The 23,926-nt window shown below is 37.2% G+C and overlaps 1 protein-coding gene and 1 pseudogene across 3 annotated transcripts in view; one reads left to right on the top strand and one right to left on the bottom strand.

Moving 5' to 3' along the window:
- Positions 1-23,926, top strand: part of SMYD3 (SET and MYND domain containing 3) — a 411,511-nt gene that overhangs the window by 179,206 nt on the left and 208,379 nt on the right. The gene's annotated exons all lie outside the window — the stretch shown is intronic.
- LOC139161530 (small ribosomal subunit protein uS9-like) lies at positions 558-1,671 on the bottom strand (annotated as a pseudogene).

Raw genomic sequence — 23,926 nt, 5'->3', positions numbered from 1 at the left:
TATCTTCATGGTGCTTCACAGAATCAGCATATTGCCTCCAACAATCTGGGTCCTCATTTTACCCACCTCGGAAGGCTGAGTCAACCTTGAGCCAGTGGTGAGATTTGAACTGCTGAACTACAGCAAGCAGTTAGGTGAAGTAGCCTGCAGTACTACACTCTAACCTCTGCGCCACCCCGGCTTTTCAAGGACAATTTTAAGGACAATTTAAACTTTTGGTACAAGATTGTAAAATGTATCAACTCACTGGAAAGGTTTTTCAAGTAGACCATTTCCTCACTTTACATTATTAGGGTCTTAGATTCAGAGTAAAACTTCCTGGAATTCAGAGTAAAAATTCCTGGAAAACATCTGAAAACATCCAAGCATGTTTCCTGAAGAATCTGGGAGCGAAGAAAATAAAAAGCTCATTGTTTTGCAAGCAATTCTTAATATTCCCCGTATTGGTCATGTCAGATAGTTCCCAATCCATAGTGAAATCCCACTTTGTACTTTTCCTGTTAGTTTCCAACTGTATATGCATCCAGTGTTTTTTTTCAAATAGACAAAGTTTCATTTTAACGATAGGATTTTTGTTAAAGTGCATGAGCACCAGGTTCACCAAACTTCTTGGACACACATTGTCAAGGATCAGCAATTAACAAGGTCCTATCATACTGGATGAGGATATCCTTTATTTTCTTCTTAGAAGCTTCATCAATGTATTTCTGGTAATAAGCCATCAGTGCTTTGGGAATGGATTGCCGAACTGCTATATCTGGGCCACATAACCACCACCCTTCATGTGGACTCTTATGCCAACTCCTACAAAGCGCTCTTTTCCTAAAGGAAGTACTGGTTCAAGCAGTTTGTATTAGAGAGTTCTGGGTTCAATTATTTCTTTTTAAAAAAAATATTTTTATTGATTTTGCACACGATTTTGCACATAAAACAAACATAAGACAGTGCACAGTGCATGTGCCCATCACCCGACTGACAATACCCACCACCACCACCACCACCAATTAGGGGGGTTCAAATATTTACTAGTTTATGTTCTTTTATTTCCTTAACTCTAGTTTGCATTTGTTTACTATTCAAAGAGTGATTGGAGTTTACTTTTCGCATTTACGTCACAAATTCTACTCAACATATAATCTTTCACCTTATTCCATCGTACCATCAGCTTTTCCAATTTGTTTTCATCAAAATTGTTTAATCTTATTTCCATGATTTCAAAATGAGTGTGATCCACCATGTACCAGTACCAATTCTGTCATGTCCAATTTTTAGACTCTTTCCAACCCAATACCACTACCGCTTGAGCGCTTTCCAGTGCTGCAGTTTTTATTTCTTTGAAGTCTCTTAATTCTCTTTGTTTAACTAATATCGCCATTTCTTTTGTAATTATCCACTTAATATTTAACGTTTTATTTATTTCATTCTGCACTTCCTTCCAAAATTTCTGAACTTCGACACACTCCCATAACATATGCATAAAGATTCCTTTCTTTTGGCAACCATGCCAACAATTACCTTTTCCTTTCCTTTGGAAGTGTGAAAGAAAATTATTTCCATAGGCCATCCGCTCACCTTAATAAGCCCATTTCTTCTTTTGCAGTGAGCAGCTGCAATAGCAGTTTTCTTCCTACCAAAAACCTGAATGCTCTGGAGAGGCCCCTTAGCCAGCATGATTGCCCACCTTCTGCAAAAGCATCACCAAAAGCACATGTTGATGATTGCCTACTGCTGACAGAAATTATAAGGGGAGTTTGCCCACCTTGAGCTGAAAGCAGACGTTATATTTTCTTCTTTTCTCTAGCTTTGTTATAAAATTGCTAAATTCAGCATCTGACCCAACCTACTTTCGATAACAGGTCTGAACCTGAACACCTACAAAAAAGTAATGATAAGGAACTGCAGCAGACAAAAGAATCTTCCAGATTCCAAATGACTTCAATTTCAAGTTATGTAGAAGATGGTAAACAGAAAGGAAGATAAGCTCTTAGTAGGTATAAACAGGCTGACTCAGCCCATTATGAGATCTTAATTAGGTGTGAAGCTCAACAGAAGAGTGCCTGCAGAAATCTTTGTATATGAAAATCGTACAGTAGGATTCAAGTTTGAGAGTGAAAGGATCAATCCATATGGGTGAACTGAAAGTTTACACAGTATTGAAATGAGCATCAACACAGTGCAGTGGTTACTTCCTTTTTTTAATTAGCCAGACTCCTGCGGTACATCAGTTACTTGGTTAGGTTTTGTAGCCAGAGGCAATTTTGAATAGCTCCAGGCAAAATCAACATCTTACTGTATTGCAAGATCCCTTAGAAAGTGAAGAATTATTGGTGGAAAATTATTTATCAGGGTTCTTGCAGCTTTGCATTTGATCATCCAAAATTATTTTCTGCAATGGCCTTCTATAAATTACATGTTCCATGAATTAGTTAATAACCAAGTACAGAAGTGATCTCAGGTCTTTCCTAATGAAAGCAGTAGCTCTTTGTATTTGCAGAAAACAGCCATTTATGTAGTTTTTATTTTGAAACAAATAAAAAATTTGAAAAGTATCTGAATTAGCAAATAGAATTGAGAACTTATATTAGTTGTACTTTACTTAATCATTGTGTTTACCTTGAATATAATTTTCTTTTATTGTTGCTTGTAAGCTCTCCAGAAATATTAAGGCAATGGATAGCATTTACCAGTGAGGGGAATCTTTTTCCCCTCAGGTGCCAAAAGAGCATGTGCGAGTGCCCACACCCATTATTCAATGCCTGGAGAGGCGAAAACAGCTCCCCACACCCCGGAGGCCCTCTTGAGGTCAGAAATAGCCTGTTTCCAACTTCTGATGGGCCCAATAGGCTCATGTTTCACTCTCTCCAAGCTCCAAAGGCTTTCCTTTGGAGCCGGGAGAGGGTAAAAATGCCCTCTCCATCCCCCCCCCCCCCCCGAGGCTCTCTGGAAACCAAAAATGCCCTCCCAGAGCCTCTGTGTGAACCAAAAATCAGCTGGCCAGCACAGACATGCATGTTGGAGCTGAGCTAGGGCAATGGCTCATCTGCCATAGGTTCGCCATCACTGGCATATACATTGACCGACTGACTGAGTGGATGAATAAATAAAGCATTTTATTATATTTTAAAAATATTTCTATGGCTTGATAAACAGAAAATTATTTATTATCCCACTAAATTCTGCTTCATTATACTGATATATCATATAGAATCATAGTTGCCTGAACAAAGTGGGCTTTTTAATGCATTTAAAAACTTTGTGCTCTTGAAATGATTATGATGCTACCCATTCAATCATGTCTGATTCTTGGAGATTCTGTGCGCCACCTTTCTCCACCTTTTCTAATCTTGTATGGTTTTTTTCAGTTGCTTTATGCTCTGGTTTGGCTCTGATGGTGTCATATTTTGGGAGGAATAGCAGAGTTTAAAATGAATCTAGAACCTTATTTTTACTACACGTCTAACCATTTTGCTCATGATAGAATGCAGACAAAGACTGACTTACTATTGTCCCTCTCACTTCTTATTACATTTTTTTTAACAGGCACTAAATTACATTTTTAATTTGAAACTTACTTCAGGGCTATTTTGAGAATTGTTCCTCCTTATTAAATTGCTGAGAGGAGGGAAATTATAAGTGAATGGTTTTTGGTGTGGAGTAGGGAGAGAGATTTGCATTAGATATATTTTATCCTTTTCTCATCTGGTTGTCTTTCCGTGATTACTTTCAATTAACAATGTTCCATTTCAAGTTGTGGAAAATCTAGGGATATAATTCTCCTAATCTTGAAATGTTGCAACACTGTTCTTTCATCAAATAGATTAGATTAGATTAGGTTAGAATTCTTTTGGCCAAGTGTGATTTGACACACCAATGTCTTTGGTGCATATGCTCTCAGTGTACTTAAAAAGAAAAGATACATTTGTCAAGAATCATAAGGTACAACACTTAATGATAAGCACAGGATACAAATAAGCCATCAAATCATACTAGGAAACAATATAAATTGTAAGGATACAAGCAACAAGTTACAGTCATATAGTCATAAAGGGGAGGAGGTGGGTGATAGAGATGATGAGATTAATAGTAATGTAGACCTAATGAATAGTTTGACAATGGTGAAGGAATTATTTGTTTAGCAGAGTTATGGCATTTGGGAAAAATCTGTTCTTGTGTCTAGTTGTTTTGGTGTGCAGTGCTTTATGTGAGCCTCCCCGAATTTTTGGAGAAGGGCGGCATACAAAACTAATAAATTGAATTGAATTTATAGTGTTGTCGTGAGGGTAGGAGTTGAAACAATTTGTGTCCAGGATGTCAGAGATAAAAGAATAAAAGGAGCAAATTAAGGATATATGTTTATGGTATTTTGGACAGAAATTTATAATTATGGATATTTGGATGTTATGGTATATGTATGGATGTTTATGTAAGTTTAGTTAAAAAATAAAAATTAAAAAAATTAATTGAAACCTACCATTTGCCTATACTAAATTAATCCTTTAAAAATAATTTCAGAATTAAATACAATGCATATATAATGGACTTCTCTTAAATACAGTGATACCTCATCTTACAAACGCCTCGTCATACAAACTTTTCGAGATACAAACCCGGGGTTTAAGATTTTTTTTGCCTCTTCTTACAAACTATTTTCACCTTACAAACCCACCGCCGCCGCTGGGATGACCCGCCTCCGGACTTCTGTTGCCAGCGAAGCACCCGTTTTTGCGCTGCTGGGATTCCCCTGAGGCTCCTCTCCACGGGAAACCCCACCTCCGGACTTCCGTTGGCAGTGAAGCACTTGTTTTTGCGATGCTGGGATTCCCCTGCAGCATCGCAAAAACACAGAAGTCCAGAGGTGGGGTTTCCTATGGAGGGGAACCTCAAGGGAATCCCAGCAGCGCAAAAACGGGCGCTTTGGCTGGCAAAAGGGGTGAATTTTGGGCTTGCACACATTAATCGCTTTTCCATTGATTCCTATGGGAAACATTGTTTCATCTTAACTTTTCACCTTAAGAACCTTGTCCCGGAACCAATTAAGTTTGTAAGACAAGTTATCACTGTATATGCATACATACACACTCATAATTTGTACACCTCTGAGAAATAGTATGGGATTTTCCTATAAAATTATATTTCTTACATAGACATAGAACCCTATTTTTGGATGACCACAAATTCTAATCTTACAGCAATGTTTTAATGAAAAAAAAAAGATTGAAGCATTTTGGCTTGCTGAAAACCATTCTTTTCCCAATAACAGATATTTGAAGTTGCAAAAGGAACACTATTGGGTATAGAAGACCAATAGTTGGTAGTGAGAGGCTTTCAAGTTACACTTCCTAACTTGCTGTCTTTAATAATTCTAGAAATTTTGCATACCCTCCTTAACTAATAAGCACTGGCTGTCATGTTATATAATTCTTTCTTAACCAAAAATATCCTAGGCTTTGTTGGCTTTCTACCATCTTAATTCAAGTAGTCTATCTTAATTATGCTGTGGTTTGAAGGAAACGTCAGTTATTAAATTACTGAGTAGTAAGTAAAAAGAATTGATTATTGTAGATCCAGGATAATACATATACTGAGCCACTCAACTCAGTAATTGGATTGAGATGGGCGTTGAATTTTATGAATGCTTTTGCACATACTTTCAACAAAGTTCAGAAGAAAGCTCACAGGGGCAACAAAGGGCAATCATAATGCTTCTCTGTTGCCTAAGGAACTGAACAAATCTTCATTTTTGGGGGCACTGTGTTACCAGATAATTGTGTTTTAAATCAGAAAACATCAGAATGTAGGGATGTACGTTAAAGCCTTATCCACCAAGACTTGTCAGTTCCAGACTGGAATAGAATAAAATTATAATTAAATATGAACAGTGGTATTACTAAAACTGAGTCAAAATTCTGAATTCAAACAATGAATTTTTTATTTGAATTAACTGGGAAAATACAATAGAAGAGCTTTCATCACATTTGTTACATGATGCTTAATTATGTACAGCTATATGTTTTTTTTAAAATATATAAGATAGTAAGAATGTGCAGTGCTTTGTATCTGAAGGTGAAAGGGTACTTCAAATCATCCACAGATGTTCATAAAGTACTTTCAGGAACTCCTTTAACAGCTGAGTCTCTTTGTGGATTTCAGCACAACCTCCGAAGATAAGGTTAAGGAGGTTCTGATAGGATAGATCCATATCCTCCAAAACATATTTTGTCCTTTGACTCTGAAGCACCAATCAGCCTTAATTAAGAGTACTCTAAAACAGGGCTATTTTCAGGATAAAATCTGTCTAGGGTTGGAGAGAATTGCGCACACTTGTATACATATCCACCTACATTTCGTATAAGGAGGTCCTAACATACTTTCTCTTTAGAAAAGAAATAGAATAGAATAGAATAGAATTTTTATTGGCCAAGTGTGATTGAACACACAAGGAATTTGTCTTGGTGCATATGCTCTCAGTGTACATAAAAGAAAAGATAAATTTGTCAAGAATCATGAGGTACAACACTTACTTATTGTTGTAGGGTCCAAATAAGCAATCAGGAAACAATAAATATTCATATAAATCTTAAAGATGCAAGCAACACTCAATGACAGTCTAGGTACAAATAAGCAATCCAATCGTATTAGGTACCAGTCAATATAAATTGTAAGGTTACAAGCCACAAAGGTACAATCATGCAGTCATTTATGGGAGGAGACAAGTTATGGGAATGATGAGAAGATTAATAGTAGTGCAGTCTTAGTAAATAGTTTGACACTGTTGAAGGAAATATTCATTTAGCAGAGTGATAGCGTTTGGGGAAAAGTGTTATTGTGTCTAGTTGTTCTGGTATGCAGTGCTCTATAGTGTCGTTTTGAGTGTAGGAGTTGAAACAATTTGTGTTTAGGATGTCAGGGGTCTGTAAATATTTTCATGGCTCTCTTTTTGGCTCGTGCAGTATACAGGTCCTCAATGGAAGGCAGGTTGGCAGCAATTGTTTTTTCTGCAGTTCTAAGTATCTTCTGAAGTCTGTGTCTATAAAGCAAGACACTATGTTGTAAAGGCAAGAAGAGTTCAGATTTCTTCTGCATCAACACCATTCCAACATGGAGAATTATTATTCATTGCCATATAAAATAAAACTCAAGCTGAAGGAGTAATCCAGGAGATGCAGATAGACAACCCCCCCCCCCTTTTAAAAAGATAAATACTGTAGTATAAATTCCACTGCATTTAGAGTACAGTTCTGGAGGGACTAAAATTCCATTTTATATGCAAACATCATCATATGCATAAGTATTTTCAGCCTGTAAAACACAATTTAAAGAAAAATAAAGGAAAAAAAGGATTGGAATTAAACAGGGAAATTAACTACATCTTTACTGAGTTTGGAGAAGCAGTGCCAACTTATTACATACAGTTCTCAGTGGAGTCCATAACATAGAAAGAGGCAGTTCTTTTGAAGTCCCATAACAAGAGGCTACGCTGAATGGAACTCTGTTTTTCCCTATCCGCTGATGACTCTTGCTATAGCACATCAACACCATCACATAACACATAACAAGCATTTTCCTTTCAAGCTCGCTGAAGCTTTTTGTTTGCAAACCACGCTGTATTTCATTCATTTCTACTTCCTAAGCATGGGAATGCATGTGGTGAGATGGATGATAGTAATTTTCACAGTTTAAGTCACCACTTTATCACCAGGAAGTAAATAGACCCTTATGATGTACAGACTATAGAAGAAAGAGGGTTTCCCCTCCCTGTAGCATTAGGCTACTGCTAGGCCCTGTCAAGATTTTCTTTATGGTATCTTCCATTTCAGGTGCTATTTATGTTAGTTCCAAGAGAGTTTACAAGTTACTTTTAAGCTTCATTTAAGGGCATGAGACTCTAATCAAAACTAACGGGTTGTTGATTAGGACTATGAGAAATATATTTGGGTTTTTTAAAAAGTGAAGGTAAGCTTAAAAAAAATTTAGTCTCTTAGTGAGATTGCTAGCGTATAAAATTGCTAAATAAATAAACAAACAAACAAACAAATAAATAAATAAATAAATAAATAAATAAATTTCACTTCCACCCATTCTCTTGCACAGTCTTTCCAAAGAGCTAAAGAATGCATACAGACTTTGTCGCAGTTTTACTATATTTGGCAAAGCTGGTTACAACAAAATATTTTTGTTTTACTGTATTTATTTTTATTAAAGTATACTTTCCATTTCAGTTTCTTTATTCAGATAAAAGAAAAAAAACTTTTTCTGTCAGCTGCAGAGTATATTATACTTGAAAAAAAAAATAGAGATGCAGTACAATGATACCAAAAAATCCTTTAAAAACCCGAAAAGCTTCTTAAGAAGCAGAACTAGCCTGAATTGTAATGCTTTCAGCTATAGCATACAAACATATAAAATGGGACCTCTTTCCTATTTCTTAGCAGAGTCAATTCATCACTGAAATCGGTTAAAAATGGCAAGATAAATATATTGCTAAATCTGTTTTCAAATCCTCCAATATTTTTTTTAGAAACAATGCTCATTCTTCATCATTTTCTCATAATAAACATTTGTCTGGTAGACCTTTAAAATCAATCAAAGCCTTTCTTATGGTCAATGAGCAAAGGTAGGTACAATTCAATAACAATATTACAAGAGTAAAAGGAAAATTGGGTAAAGGTAGTTAACCAATTTAAATAAAAGAGAAGAGAAAGGAGAAAAAAAGTAAAAAGAATCAATAAGGACGCGACTTCTTAAATATTTAAGGCAGTGAAGATTGCAAGGGAATCTTAATGCTATACAACAGTCTAGTAGAATATTACAATACCCAATATATGGAAATATTTAGGTAATTCAAAATTTGCTGGTAAAATATTAAAGAGTAAATTAAAATAATACAGGTAATCCTTGATTTGCAGCTATAATAGCGATTGGAAAAATTCATCATTAAGCCTGCTTAATTAAGTGGTGCAATCATTCAACGAACAGGAATCATCTGCAATATGCAGTATAAGGTTAGTAAAAGCTACTATGTAGACAGACAGGTAGAAGACTAGCAGAGATTGTCCATGGACATCAACTTGAAGTCAGAAGACACAATGAAAACGCCTTAATTTGACAACACATAGAATTGAATATAATAATAATAATAGTAATAATAATAATAATAATAATAATAATCATCATCATCATCATTATTATTATTAATTAGATTTATATGCCGCCCCTCTCTGAGGACTCAGAGCAGCTCCCAGCAAACAATACAATACAGTCTACAAATCCAATGTTAAAAACAGAACAATTAAGAAACCCTTATTAAGAATCATAACACAACTCAACATACCATACATAAAGCGAAACAGCCAAGTGGGAATCAATTTCCCCATGCCTGGCGACATAGGTGGGTTTTCAGTAGTTTACGGAAGGCAAGGAGGGTGGGGGCGGTCCTAATCTCTGGGGGGAGTTGGTTCCAGAGGGCCGGGGCCACCACAGAGAAGGCTCTTCCCCTGGGTCCTGCCAAATGACATTGTTTTGTCAGCGGAACTTGGAGAAGGCCTACTCTGTGGGACCTAATCGGTCGCTGAGATTTGTGCGGCAGAAGGCGGTCTCGAAGGTATTCTGGTCCGATGCCATATAGAGCTTTATAGGTCATAACCAACACTTTGAATTGTGACCAGAAACTGATCAGCAGCCAGTGCAGGCTGCGGAGTGTTGATGTAATATGGGCATATCGGGGGAAGCTCTTGGCTCTTGCAGCTCTTTCAATAGAATAGAATAGAATAGAATAGAATAGAATAGAATAGAATTCTTTATTGGCCAAGTGTGATTAGACACACAAGGAATTTGTCTTTGGTGCAGATACTCTCAGTGTACATAAAAGAAAAAGATGCATTTGTCAAGAATTTAACCATCGTTTTAATTAGGAAACTGAGCATCCTAGATCAGGTTAAATCCAAACACACTAGGCATTTTCTGGAAGCTTGGCACTTGACAAATCAGCCATTAGTTTTCCAGTCATTTTATATATCAAACAAGTAGCAACAAGCAGGTAGAGATAAACAGTATTTATGCACCATTCAAAAGAGACATTTAAAAAACCTAAAAAGGAAACAAAACAAAAAACAAAGAAATCTCAGAATTATCTCCTCACTATCAATCAACACCCAGATAAGCAGGGATTAACACCAGGCAAAATATCAAGCAATAAAACAATATCTTAATCAAGGAACTACCAAAGAGAAAGCAATACTCTCACTATCACTGACAGGGCAAATTTCTGTATATGAACAGAGAGCAAATGCTTCTGGCCTGAAGATGTTGCCTAGTTAGGTAAGAAAATGTCCACAAGCAAACAGAAAGGATCCACAGAAAAATAATGTGAAAACCAATAGGAAAATGCATCATTCTTTATATGAAATCTTTAAAGCAATCTCAATCTCAAATTGTCATAAACAGATTGCATTTCTAAAACTGCTTCGGTATCATGTTAGGATGCTATAAGTGAAAAGAAGAATTTATAGTGCATATAGGTGACTTTTATCCTGAGGCTGAGTTTCTATAAAGCATATTGTCAAACTGAAAGCTTCACACTCCATATTTATGTGGCTTTATAGTTGTAAAGGAAAGCCCAAAGGCAGCCTATGAAACACCCCCATCTTAGTGTGATTTATTATATGATGGATAGTAGATTTGATACATTTTCTTTATGTTTGGTCTGCTTTATTAAATTGATTTATGACAGGGTAAATGTAACAAAGCAACACAAAGCAAAACAATGCCAGTCCTTTCTAATGCTAAGCAGTAGGTTTTAGTATGTAGTATCCAAACTACATTTGGATTATATTTCGACAGATACTTGAAGCCACCTCATTTTCAGCTAAAGATAAGTCTCTTTTGAGACAAGTTTGATTCCTAGTGAATGTATGGGCATGTCCAAGCAGTTTTCTTGGCAATAATACAGTACCCGCATTCAAATTAAATGTACTGCACATAAAGTTTCTCTGCATAGGCCTGTACTTTTAGCATCTTGGATAAAACCATGCAGTACTTTTCCATTCATATTATATGTTAAGCAAGCAAAAATAAGTGATTAAAACTGAAGGCTAAACGGGGTGTTGCAGCACGTATTTGTATTAAGTATGGCTTAGGAAAACAGTAAAGAAAAAATCTGGCTCATCCTATAATTAGTGATAGGAGCATGTTTTTCTGTCAAAGACAGCATCCTTAGAGTTAATCTGTTGGCTGCATGTAGATGGTGGGAGAGAGGAGCCAATTTTGAAAAAACCAGTTGGGTTTACTGATGATCTTTCATCTCCCCCCATCTCTCTGACATATCTTTATAGTTCCCTTAAACAATGTTCTCTTACAGCAGGGATATTAAACTCCTGGTCCGGATATTCGTTTGTTTGTTTGTTCTATTTTTATGCCGCCCTTCTCCTTAGATGCAGGGCGACTTACAACATGTTAGCAATAGCACTTTTTAACAGGGCCATCATATTGCCCCCACAATCCGTGTCCTCATTTTGCCCACCTTGGAAGGATGGAAGGCTGAGTCAACCTTGAGCCGGTGATGAGATTTGAACTGATGACCTACAGATCTACAGTCAGCTTCAGTGGCCTGCAGTACAGCACTTTGCCTGCTGTACCACTCCATGTGTTGATGCCTGGTTTAATGAAGGGGAGGGATCTCAATATGTCATGTGACATTGCTGTGATGATGTAAATTTGACACCCTTGTCTTACAGCAACCTGAACCCAAAGTTTATAGAGCACTGTTTAGAATATGTTCTAAAGGTCACAGGGCATTTATCAAAGACTACAGATTGGCCATATATTTTGTAAACCTTGAATGTTGCTCCTGGTAAATCATGAACTACTGTATTTTGCTCATTCTTTAGTATTGAAATAAAATGGAATAATAGTTCTGATTTGCACTTATCTGGCACTAACCCAGGTGCATTTCTCTGAACCTATTAAGTAGAACTACCAAAAATTCAATAGCAGTACAAAGGAACTGAGCTAATTCAACTGGCTTCTGTAATATTATTATTAACATCATTGATAAACTCAACTTTTAGCACTTTTCTATTGGGGTAACACATTTAGAAAAATATTTTGAAGGCACAGAAACTAAGATAAATTAAATCCTTGCAAAGGAATTAAATATGTAATGTGTGGCTTACAATTAAATAACTAATATTTTCCTAAACAATCTAGATACAGTGGTACCTCGAGATACGAGTTTAATTCGTTCCGGACCTGGGCTCTTAAGTCGAGCAGCTCTTATCTCGAACGACTTTTCCCCATAGGAATTAATGTAAATAATTTTAATTGGTTCCAGCCCTCAAAAAACTCACAAAGTTAGTCTAAATTATGCAGAAAGACATGTTTTTAATGAAGAAATGTACATGTACATATAAATGAATAATGACGTTTCTTTCACTTAACTTGTAAACTTTCTTAAACTTTTAAATTTACATATGTTCAACTTCTCTGCCACCCAATCCTGTAGGACAGAGGTCCCCAACCCTTTTTGCACCAGGGACCGGCTTTAAGTGATCAAGAGAGGAATGGGTGAATGAATGGACGGAGGGTGGGAAGGAAGGAAGGAAAGAGGGAAGGGACAGGAACAGAGGAAGGAAGCAAGGAAACTTATGAAAGGGGAGAGTAAGAGAGGAATGAGTGAAGGGAGGGAGGGAGGGAAGAAGGTGGGAAGGAGAAAGAAAAGAAGAAATAGAGGAAGGGAAGGTAAAAGAGAGAAAGAAAAAGAGCAAGAAAGAAAGAAAGAAAGAAAGAAAGAAAGAAAGAAAGGGGGAAGGGACAGGAACAGAGGAAGGAAGCAAGGAAACTTATGAAAGGGGAGAGTAAGAGAGGAATGAGTGAAGGGAGGGAGGGAGGGAAGAAGGTGGGAAGGAGAAAGAAAAGAAATAGAGGAAGGGAAGGTAAAAGAGAGAAAGAAAAAGAGCAAGAAAGAAAGCTGCAAGCACCCCCCCGAGCCCCCCAGGCCGGCTGCAACCTTTTAAAACACGCGCGCTGCTTCGCAGCTGTCTCCTGAAGCCGAACGCGGAAGTTAGCGTTTGGCTTCAGGAGACAGCTCCTTGGCGCTTGTATCTCGAATTTGGGCTTGTAAGTAGAACAAAAATATCTCTCCCCTCCCAGCTCTTATCTCGAGTTGCTCTTAAGTAGAGCAGCTCTTATGTCGGGGTTCCACTGTACTAACCTAAGTAAACAATGGAATGTTATAGTTCAGCATATTATGTTGAAAACTTTTTGATGAAATGGCACACCCAAAAGCACTGAAGACACGCTTTTAGTGTAAACCAGAGCTGTTAAACTCATGGTCTTCAGGCTGGAGGCATCACATGCTGGCCATGCCACACCCGGTTTAGTAAAGAGGAAAAAAGTCCTGATACATCACATGATGACACCGTGATGATGCAAGTATAACATCCTGCTGTAAATGAACTATAAGAGAAAATTGGTATGTTGGTATGTTACACGACTTCTCAGCATTGTTATCAAGATGTGCCTATAATGCTATAGTTCACAGACTCTCCAGCTTACAATTCAGCTTAATAATTTGTTTTAAAAATTGGGCAAAGGGAAATTTCAAATAACTTAAGAGTGTAGAATTTATTTCTGCAGTTCATAAGAACATAGTATTACCTTCAGGTGTGATTAAGTCTCTTAGCTAAAAATAAAACTAAACCCGAAGACAATTCAAAGACATTGCTATTTCCAGTACTATAGAACTCTAGAAAGTCTATTCCATCATTCATATTTATGTAGCTGAAACTGTCTTTTAAAAGAAATCTATATTTGTAATAGATATGTTACATATTTCTAAAATAGTAATGTCAGCATGAAGACTGGTTTAACATAAATATTGTCTCAAATATTTGAAAAAGGATGTAAAAGGTGATAGGCATATGTGTATATTATAGGAAATTGTTTTTCACATCATGTGGTAACATAAGACTGATATATACAAATACAATATGTGCTGAAAATTTTATTAATTGTCTAGAAGAACAATGCTGCCCTGAAGATAGGTGGTTGATCTGTTCTTCATGAACATTTGGGATTTGTTAGATACAATTTAAAGGAAATTAAGCATTTAAATTATCAAGTTTTAAGACTACAAGAGCTTTACTGTTTATCATGTGCTTGTAATATTGTTGCTGTTGTTATTGTGAAATATAATTCCCTTTTAGTTTAATGGATCTTTCTGCTTGATAAATAATTTTACAATGTGACACAAGAGTCAGTTATAAGGTTGCAATCTGAACTTTCAAGCACAAGATGCTGGTGTACTCCAAAAAAAACCCCTGTTTTCTTTGTAAGATTGCAACCTTATAACTGACTCTTGTGTCACATTGTAAAATTATTTATCTAGTGGAAAGATCCATTAAAGTAAGAGGGAATTATATTTCACAATAATCACGGCAATATTATAAGCAAAAGATAAGCATTAAAGATTGTAGTATTATGGCCCATTTATTTAAATGTTTAATTTCTTTTGAATTTTATCCAACAAATCCCAAATGTTCATGAATATTTTTTTTTAATTTTTGTTCTATAATTCTGATTTTTTTCCCTATCAGCTAGAAATATATTCTTAGATTTCAAATTGAGGTTATTAACACTGCAAGGCATGGCATTTCTTTTACTCACAGCTGACTTATGTCACAAATCTTGATATACAATTGTATATAAATTCTGAATTTATAGCATAGCATATTTTAGTGATCATTTCAAAATCCAATATTCATGCATCCTGCTCTCTTGCAACTACAGCAGAAGACTCATAGTACCCTTGGAACCAACCCACAACTGTGTGCAAGAGGCTAGCAGGATTAGCTAATGAATCTTTCCTCAACATTGTTGATGGATGCAGAGTAGACTCTATGCTAACAGCTGGCTTCTTTCAACGTCTTGTTGCTACCTCTCAGCATCTGTTGCCTAATGTAATTGCCTTACTGCTCAACAGGAGGACTGTTCTTTGAAGATGTTCATGATCCTTCCTCCCCTCCGAATTGTTTTCCTCACAACATCTCTGTGAAGAAAACTGTGGAGAAATGTACAATATTTTTATTTCACTTGTTAGATATAATACTTTAAAGCTGCTAACATTATTTTAAATTATATAAATAAATATATAAATAAAAATGTGGTGGCCAAAAGTGGATGCAGTATTCCAATTTTATCTTGCTAATACTTCCTGTGATTTTGGTTCTGTTTATATAACCCAGGATTGTATTAGCTTTTTTGTGGTGATGCCACATACTTCTGGGTCATATTTAAGTGATTGTCCACTAAGACTTCAAGGTCCCTCTCACAGTTACTATTTTTGAATTTTGACACTATGCTTAGATTGTATTAGCTTTTTTGGATGATGCCACATACCTCTGGATCATATTTAAGTGATTATCCACTTCAAGGTCCCTCTCACAGTTACTATTTTTGAGGTTTTGACACTAATCTGTGATTTTACCTTTTTTTTTCCTGGCCTAGGTGTAAAACCTTGCTTTTCTCTACATTAAATTTCATTTTGTTGGATGGGACACATTGTTCAAGTCTGTCAAGTTCTTTTTGGATCCTGAGCTTGTCTTTCTGGGTGTCGGCTATTCCTGCCATCTAAGTGTCATCTGCAAATTTGATGAGTTCCCCTTCTATTCCCTCATCTAAGTCATTTACGAAAATATTGAGGATGGAACCTTGTGGTACCTCACTGCTTACTTACTTCCATTTAGATGTAGTTTTTACTTTTTATTTTTTATTTATTAATTTGTCCAATACACAGATACATAGGAAGAAAAATAGACGTGATAATATAAAAGAGGGTGAAAGTGAACTTAGAGGAGAGGATATATGAAAGGAAGAGAATATATAAGATAGGTGAAAGAAAGGAAAGACAATTGGACAGGGGACGAAAGGCACACCAGTGCACTTATGTACGCCCCTTACTGGCCTCTTAGGAACCTGGAGAGGTCAATCGTGGAGAGTCTAAGGGAGAAGTGTTGGGGGTTAGGGGTTGACACAATTGAGTCCGGTAATGAGTTCCACACTTCGATAACTCAATTGTTGAAATCATATTTTTTACAGTCAAGTTTGGCGCGGTTCGTATTAAGTTTGAATCTGTTGTGTGCTCTTGTGTTAAGGACTCTTCATTGAGTACAGTTTGTCAGCCAGTCACAAATCCATCTGATGGTGATGCTGTCTATCCCACATTTTTCTAGTTTACCAAGAAGTAGATTCAGGGTATCCAGCAAACCTGGAGACACAGGGAAATCAGAGAATTATCAGGAAAATCGGCAGTTTGGGAAATATCAGGGAATTATCAGGAAATTCATGAAAAAAATGGAATAAATCAGGGGGAAAAACCAAACTGCATTAAAATGTTTAAAAGTCAGGGAAAAATCATGTAAAAAACCCGTATCGCGCTGCCTGGCAGAGTCAAGCAAAAATGAAGATAACTGTGGCAACAAACTGCTTACTCAGCTACCGATATTTCTCCACGGCTTAGCCGTTTAGTATGATGTCATCTACGACGGCGCCTTAAGTAGATTGCAAGTTACAGTGAAATGTCAGGGAAATATCAGAGAATTTCAAAATACTTTCCCTCTGGACACCCTGTAGGTTGTGGTCTACTTAGTTGAATGCCTTGCTGAAGTCTAATTTTACTAATGCACAAGAAAAGAGGAATTATTAAAGGAGAATACAGAAGAGCCAAGATTAGAACAAAGTTAGAAGCCAAAAATTATTGTCTTCTTAGAACAGGCTGATCTAGATGGAGTTTAGGATCTTTTGATCTTTGCCTGATAGCAGAGGTAAAAGACTCTTTTGTTGCTTTGGATGGAATACCTGCCAGTTGAAATCATTTCTTTTTCCGTCAGTCCTAGTGGTTGGCCCAAGGTCTCTCAATGAGCTTTATAGCCAACCTGTAATTTGATTGTTTTAACTTGCATGCAACTTTCCTGGAACAGTAATATATTCTAAACTTGGCTGCTTCACATGTGAAGATTTGCCTAGCTTTGGGTTTTGTTTTGGTTTGGTTTTGACTTAAACAAATGAACTGGTATTATTGGAATTAATTCTAGCCTACCTAAATCATGTTCCCAATCTTTTAATGGCTTTTAAATAGAGGGTTTTAAAAATGGTATATTTCAATAAAGCTTTATATAAATTTGATAAGTTATCTATTATACTGGGATCGTATTGAAGCCAGGGACACCTGAACCTGAATGCATATCACTAAAGCTCTTAATTGGAGGAGCTAGTGCAGACAGTAAATATCAGTTTAAGCATGTTTAGATCTCCAAAGCCAAAAATTTATATATATATACAGTATATATATGCACAGAGACACAACTTTATCCTTTTTGTGTTTGAGCTGAATCATTTAGTGGAAATGGGATTGAAATGACTTCCTCCGTCAACGCTAATACATAAAATCTTACTGATGGAAGAACTCCATGGTGTACATGGAGTTCCACTGCACTGATCAGAATGCTGCTTAACACTAATATAATCTTCAGAGAACAGCTTCTCTCACTTCCTGTGATCATATTTGATGTTTTGTAAAGGAGTGGCAACTTGTAAAACAACATGCCCTGGCATTATTTTCCAAAGCTCACCCTCTTGACTGGGATCTAAACTACAACCCACACGTGAACATTTTAGCATAATGAGATTTTTAAAAAAGTTTTAAAAAACTTTGTTTCTAGGAGAAAAACATATTTTATATCTTATGGCTATGGGAGAAAATGCAATAAATCTTCATTTAAAATTAGAATATATTGAATATGTGCTAAGTCTCCCTAAGCAATTTCAGATAATGGCCGGCCTCCTTTTTGACTTCCTACATGAATAAAGGGGTGAGATTTTATAGCTAGTAAGAGAGAGAAAAAGAATAAAGAGCAACTGACTTGGGAAGGTAATTCCCAGTCTTCTTCAGACGATTATCAAACACTCCCTGACCTCTACTGACCTCCCTTAGGCTCCAAAGAGAAAAATAAATCATCTTGGACACTTATATTAGACACTGTTCAATACTACTGATGTTTTTATTTCATTCTATATATTAAGTTCCGGCTTCTTAAGATTGTTTTTTTTTTAGACAGGTGGCCAGTAAATGAAGATAAGACATGGACAGTTAGTTTAGCAACAACTGAACCCATCTAAAGTGCTACCTTGAAAGTCTTAGTTGTGATTTATTACATCAGAAAATCTCGTAGTAGTACCGAGAGGTATTATTAAGAGCTCTGACTCTGCTATATATTTCATACTAAAACAACTTTAATTGGGAATCTGAATTTTGGATATTAATTTCAGCACAAGAAAATAATTTTCCTATAGCCAAATATTATGAAGTTTACTATATATAGTTGCATATACAATAATACCTCATGATACGAACTTAATTGGTGCAAGGAGGAGGTTCGTATGACGAAAGGTTCGTAAGACGAAACATTGTTTCCCATAGGAAACAATGTAAAGTCAATTAATCCGTGCAACCAAAAAACCCCTGCAAAAAAACGGCTTTTGGCGACTGCTGGGAAGCCGCACGGCTGTTTTAAAAGGTGACAGCCGGCCTGGGGGGCTTCCCAGAACCCCCCCAAACCCGGGTTCGGGGTTTAGGGGGTGCTGGGAAGCCCCCCAGGCCGGCTGCGACCTTTTAAAGCAGCCGCGCCGCTTCCCAGCTGTCTCCTGAAGCCGAACGCCAAAGCTGAACTTCCGCGTTCGGCTTCAGGAGACAGCTGGGAAGCGGCGTGGCTGTTTTAAAAGGTCGCAGCCGGCCTGGGGGGCTTCCCAGCAACCTCCCGAACCGAACCCGGGGTTCAGAAAAATTTTGCCTCTTCTTACGAACTTTATTCGAGTTACGAACCGGCGTTCGGGAGGCTTCTGGGAAGCCCCGCCGCCCAGCTGTCACCTTTTAAAACAGCCGCGCGGCTTCCCAGCAGTCTCCGAACGCCGGTTCGTAACTCAAAAAAAGTTTGTAAGAAGAGGCAAAATTTTTCTGAACCCCGGGTTCGTATCACGAGTTGTTCGTAAGACGAGGGGTTCGTATCTTGAGGTACCACTGTATAGTGTTCTGTCTGGGTCACTCCGGAAGCCAAGACCAACCCAAAAAGAGAATCCAGACACACCGGTAAAAGGCAAAGGCAGTTTATAAAATTCAAGAAAAACACAGGTAACAGAAAATGTCCTTACAAACAGGAAAACGCTGTATCTTCAAATATATCCACGAAGGCAAAAGTCCATGCAGCAATACAGGATTCTTGCTGCCAAGACGAGGCTGTAGATAGCAGACCTACACCTCCCACGAGTCTTCCAAACTGCTGGGCCACAAGCCAGGAACAGAGACGTCAAGAACAAAGCAGGTCATCGTAACTCCAACTGATAACACTCCACATGGCTTCAAGGGCTTGCCTGCCTTTTAAACCCTGCTAAGGAGGACCACACCCAAGCCCAGCTGTTCCTAATTCAGTGCTGATAATACTTCTTTAATTGCTCCTTTCTTTGATCTGAACATCTCTGTCGCATGTCAATGACGGCTTGTGCTTCATCACCTAATGACTCCAAGCTACTGGCTGGGGAGAGCCCCCCCCCCGCCGGGGCTCTCATGCTGTTCTTCCTCATGCCATTCCTGACTGTCCTCTCCCCCGTCCAACAGCTCAGCCCCCTCCTCTTCGCTGTCCTGCTCCTCCGGGCATGGAGCCAGCAGAGACGCAGCTGGTCCCTGAGCAGCCTCAGGCTGAATCACAACATATAGATAGGGCATATGTGAGGAATTCTGATTCAACTTATTGCCTAGAACGTGCATTTTCTTTTAGAATTGTTTGTTAGGACCTTACTGTAGACACTTATATAAAAACTGACCTTTCCTAAAGTGTACGGTATGTATATATTTCTTGTTATGAAACAATATGTTGATGTCTAAGGCTGAATACTCAAGAAGTAGTATCTTGTAATTTAATATTTTTCAGGATGTAATTTTTATTTTGTATTTTTTATATTTAATGCTATTTGCAACTATTTGTTATAGTGTACCCTTAGAAACAGTGTATGTCTGTCTCTCTGCCTGCCTGCCTGCCTATCTACCTACCCACCCACCCAAGTGCCCACACCCATAATTCGATGCCTGGGGAGGGCGAAAATGGCTTCCCCCAGCTCCAGGCCTGTTCCCCAAATTCTGGTGAGCCCCGTAGACTTGTGTTTCAGCCTCCCCAGGCTCCAGAGGCTTCCCTAGAACTGGGAGAGGGTAAAAACACCCTCCACCATCCCCTCGGAGGATCTCTGGAAGCCAGAAACCCCCTTCCAGAGCCTCTGTGCAAGCCAAAAATCACCTGGCCAGCACACAAATGCACATTGGAGCTGAGCTAGGGCAATGGCTCGCATGCCAGCAGATATGGCCACCTGTGCCACCCGTGGCATAGGTTCGCCATCACTGGTATATAGAGAGAAGAGAAGTGGAAGTAGCACACAGTCTTTGGGGGGGGGGATAATTATACAGGTATCTGATGTGATTCTGCTTAGCTTCACCTGCTGCTTCCTGTTAGATAGCTTATGTTCCATTTACAAGTGTGTTCAGGTAATGCCAGCTGGCTCAGCTTAGTTAGAAGAGTATCCAGAATGATGATATTGAATGCTGAACTAAAGTCTACCAAAAGGACTCTTGCGTAGGTCTTTGGAAATGCAAGATGTTGTAGGATGTAGCTCAGAGCCATATTAACAGCCTTATCTGTTGATCTGTTTGCTTCGCTTGCAAATTGCAGGAGGTCTAACAGTGGATCCATAATGATTTTTAAGTGGGACAGCACTAGCCTTTCAAAGTTTTTCATAACTATAGATGTTAAAGCAACTGGTCTGTTCACTTCCATGATGGTGGGCTTCTTCGGCACTGGGATGATAGTAGAGCATTTGAAGCAAGAAGAAACATAGCACATCTCTAGGTTTTTATTTTCCCAATTGTTCTTACATTATGGGCAAAAGAATGCAGCATTTAATCTCTTTCTAGTAGGTTTTCAATAGTACAGGTACCATAACTAAAAAAAGCTGGGAAGACAGTGAGAAGTTCTCGAGCATCTGGTGCTTGACAAGATGTCTATCAAATTCACTTTTGATGGGCATAGCTAATTAATATAGACTCTCATTAATACAAAAAGGTAAATGCTGATTAGAGAGATTAATCAGTATCTGCACTGGTTCATTCTACGATTGTATGGGAACTATTGAATGCTACAAAGAATTACAGAACATTCCCTGCTGATGTAATGTTTAAATACAACTCAATTAAATACATGAGAATGTAATTCCTGTCTCTGTCTAGCTAATAATCACTGAGTGATAAAGCTAATTTAATCTATTATATCTATGGACCCATCTGCTTAACCCTAATAGTGAAAGAAGCAAAATGTGAGGGAATTTGCAATTGATCCCGCAGGAATTAAATTTATACCTCAATGGCACCCAGAAGGATAAAATGCAATTTAAACATGTTTTATTTTTTCTTTAATGTATAAATTATATTCCATAAATGGTAGCTGAAGTAGTTCTTCTTTTCAGGTTATTCTATGGATAAATAACACGATACTGAAAAAGATAAGTAACTAAAAATACTTGTAAAAAGGAAGAGATGTTTATATGAGACACTCATGATAATTTTTCATAGTATTTCAAGACAAAGGAGAACTTGGAATGCTTCTGCATACTGATTTTATTTAATTTGTTTAAAAGATGTATAAACTAATTACAAAAGCAAATTTATATATGTTTATGCTATGAAAGAAACAATTTGTGGTGATACTATTCACATATCCACTATTCACATATAAAGTCCACTATACAAAGAATTTAAGTGCATATCTTAAAGAATTTAGAAAAGGTATGAATGTTAAATCAGAGTTGCCATCAAAGCGGTGATACCCATATGCCTTGCAATAAAAGTTTATATTATTAGGCAGCTGGCAGCCTAATAAGACTTCTTATCTAGATTTTATGTTCATTTGCAATTAATAGCTAAGGCATGTGAAATATATGGTATCTTGCACACTTCAGTTAATTCTTACTTTGAAACTTTTTCTATATTCCAGAATGAGAACCAAAAGAGATTCACAGAGGACCTATGTTAAGACTGTTGTGTATTGTTTTTATATTACTTTTTATATTACCTTTTATATTACCTTTTTATATAACCCATACTTCCACCTCTCACAATACCAGACAACACAGTATCAACAGCTGAAACCTTCACATTTCTAGATTCAACCATATCTCAAGCCCTAAAATAGTCACCTAACATCAAAAGTGTCATAGAAAAAGCACAACAAATAATGTTCTTTCTGTGCCAACTCAGAAAGCTCAAATTGTCTAAGGTGTCAGGCCGAAGAGTTAGAGACTTTGGCCTGCCGATACAGCTGCTGATACAGTTCTACAGAGAAATTATTGAGTCTGTCATCTTCATTTCTATAACTGTCTGGTTTGGTTCTGCAAACCAACAAAACAGATACAGACTTCCGAGGATAATCAGAACTGCAGAAAAAACCATTCTATCAACCTGACTTCCATTGAGGATCTGTATACTGCATGAGTCAAAAAGAGGGTTGTGGAAATATTTACAGATACCTCACCTCTTGGACACAAATTGCTTCAACCCCTACCCTCCAAATGACACTATAGAGCACTGCACACCAGAACCACTAGACACAAGAACACCCCCCCCCAAACGTCATCACTCTGCTAAACAAATACTTCCCTCATCACTGACAAACTATTTACTAAGTCTGAACTACTATTAATCTTCTCATCATTGTCATCACCCATCTCCTCCCACTAATGGCTGTATGCCTGTAACTTTGTTGCTTGTATCCTTATAATTTATATTGACTGGTTCCTAATATGATTTGATTGCTTATTTGTACTCTGACGATCATTAAGTGTTGTCCCTTATGATTCTTGATGCACACTGAAGGCATATGCATCAAGATACATTCCTTATGTGTCCAATTTGGTCAAATTCCATGGCCAAAAAAATTTCTATTCTATTATCTAATATTAACTAGCCAGCTGATTGGACAAACATATTAATTTTAAAAAAGCAATCAGTCTTGGCATCCATATTCTGGCCATTACGTATATGAAAGTCAATATATCTGTATCTTGCAAACTTATGGAACTTGTAAACTTATGAAAAAGTAATGTTCAAAACACGATCTCTTTATCAGTTAACAGTTTATGGAGGATTGACATATTAATAACAGAGGCTAAATTTTTCATGAGTAATTCTGTGAAATAGTATTCTGTCTCATTACATCCTAAACTTCTATTATACGGAATAATAAAACTGCATTGTTTATAATGAATTATTAGATGCTGTGAAATATAAATCCAAAATCATATGATCAGTGTTTATTCAACAAGTCTACTATGAGTTTTGGTTCACAGAGGAAGCTGTCTAGAGCTGCTACTTTTGGTTCCCATTTTAAAAACTGATTCATGACTGATTTGTGCATTGATTCACTTTAGGATCCTTATTTAAGATATTTCAAATAAGTGGATGTTTTAAATAAGTGGATGAGTTTGACATGGTTGGTATGGTTATTAAAAATCTTAATAGAGCATGATTAAAGAATAGATCTATCCAATTAGTTAGCATCTCCTAGTTGGCCTTGACTGACCCCAAAAAGCTAAGCAGGTCTGATGTAATGTAGTGCAGAATTGCAGAGGGTTATGTGGGTGTATTTTTCCCAAGGAGTGAGGCAAATCAGCTAGTATGCAGGAAAAGGCCCAGTGGACCCTCCCTAACCTTCCATAAGGCATATCTGATAGTTATACAAATTATGCTTGAGTCTGTGATATTCCTATCTATAGGCACGCAACAATAAAGAAACTGCTCCTTGTGATATTATTGGTTCCTTGTACTTGACAAAAGAGTTAG

Source organism: Erythrolamprus reginae, chromosome 1, assembly GCF_031021105.1.
Source record: "Erythrolamprus reginae isolate rEryReg1 chromosome 1, rEryReg1.hap1, whole genome shotgun sequence".
Lineage (NCBI taxonomy): Eukaryota > Metazoa > Chordata > Lepidosauria > Squamata > Dipsadidae > Erythrolamprus > Erythrolamprus reginae.
Note: the sequence above shows the minus strand (reverse complement) of the source record. Positions and strands in the feature narration are given on the sequence as shown.